Below are 1,524 nucleotides of genomic sequence, written 5' to 3'. Positions count from 1 at the left end.
TGGACATTTTATTCAAGCCAAAGACCTGCAACCCTTGGTAATCTCAGGACCTGGGCGTGGCATTGCGGCACCACTTTGCCATACTGGAGGTGACTTATCACATTTTATAACACTCGACTTGCCTATCATTTTGCAAGCTGCAGTCAGAGGCAGACACAATCTGTGTAAAACTATAAATACTCAAATTAAAACTTGACTAATAAAAGAGCTGCCATTTCTGAGAACATGTGGGAGTAGGCAGGAATGAAATGACTGGGGTGCTCATTAAATTGTTCAGTGTGGTATATTTGGCAAGAAGTCACATACATACAGTGTTATTGATTTTGCAGCCTCCATTTGACTTTGAGAGGACAGTATATAAAGACAGTTAGAGATGCAAATACTAAACGGGGAAAGGGTATGGAAGCTTGCCTGCTTAGTATACACATATGCAACAGCACCCCCTAGAGGGTATTTTTTATATTGCATCATTGTGTTCTCCATGACTTAAATCATGCCAGGACCGGTCAGCAAGCTGGTGTAGATCAGTTTAATACACGTTTTTATAGCAGGAACGCCCTGAGGTAATTTCCTTTCTTAATAAATTAGTACACAATGAATACATGAAGGGTGCTGCTGAATTGACAATGGCCTATGCTGAGGCACAGATTAACTAATTGCACTAATTGTTTCAGTAGCAACAACCATTCCATTATTGAGTCCCTGTGCCAATAACAGTTTTGTTTTACAGGGCAGCTTAGACCAAGGGTAGATAACATTGGCACACTCTGGTCCAGAGCCTTTGTTCAAACCAATTACACCTCTAACCAGAGTCCTCATTTAATTACACCTATTAAACTGAATGAACTGGCACTCCAGAACTGGAGCTGGCTACTTCAGAACATTTTGATTCCTTTTCCATCCCCTTTCTGCATTCAAAGCATGCTAAACCCAGCATCATTATGCAAATGAATTTCTGGAATAATAGCATCACATTACAGTGCTACAGTACTTCAAAGTCTGAAAAAACAAACAGTTCAGGGACATTGTAGTCTTAAATGAGAGGCAGAGACACGAAAAAGTTATTCATTTTGTAGGGCACTTGTTGCCTCTTAACAGGAGCCACAAGAGCCACACCTTGTGCAGCCACAAACTTATGCAACACAGGAGGCTGTGTGGTCCAGTGGTTAAAGAAAAGGGCTTCTAACCACGAGGTCCCCGGTTCAAATCCCACCTCAGCCACTGACTCATTGTGTGACCCTGAGCAAGTCACTTAACCTCCTTGTGCTCCGTCTTTCGGGTGAGATGTAATTGTAAGTGACACTGCAACTGATGCATAGTTCACACACCCTAGTCTCTGTAAGTCGCCTTGGATAAAGGGGTCTGCTAAATAAACAAATAATAATAATACCATGAAGGAATGTTTTATCACTGCTGGTGCAATGTGGTTTGTGAGCTGTGGTCCTTATTACTCACAAACATATGCAACCTGAATAAAGGTTGAATAAATATTTTGTCAGAATGGAACTCGTTAGTACCTGGAGC

The sequence above is a fragment of the Acipenser ruthenus genome, chromosome 22, assembly GCF_902713425.1.
Source record: "Acipenser ruthenus chromosome 22, fAciRut3.2 maternal haplotype, whole genome shotgun sequence".
NCBI lineage: Eukaryota > Metazoa > Chordata > Actinopteri > Acipenseriformes > Acipenseridae > Acipenser > Acipenser ruthenus.
The sequence above is the reverse complement of the archived record's forward strand: the minus strand, read 5'-3'. Positions refer to the sequence as shown.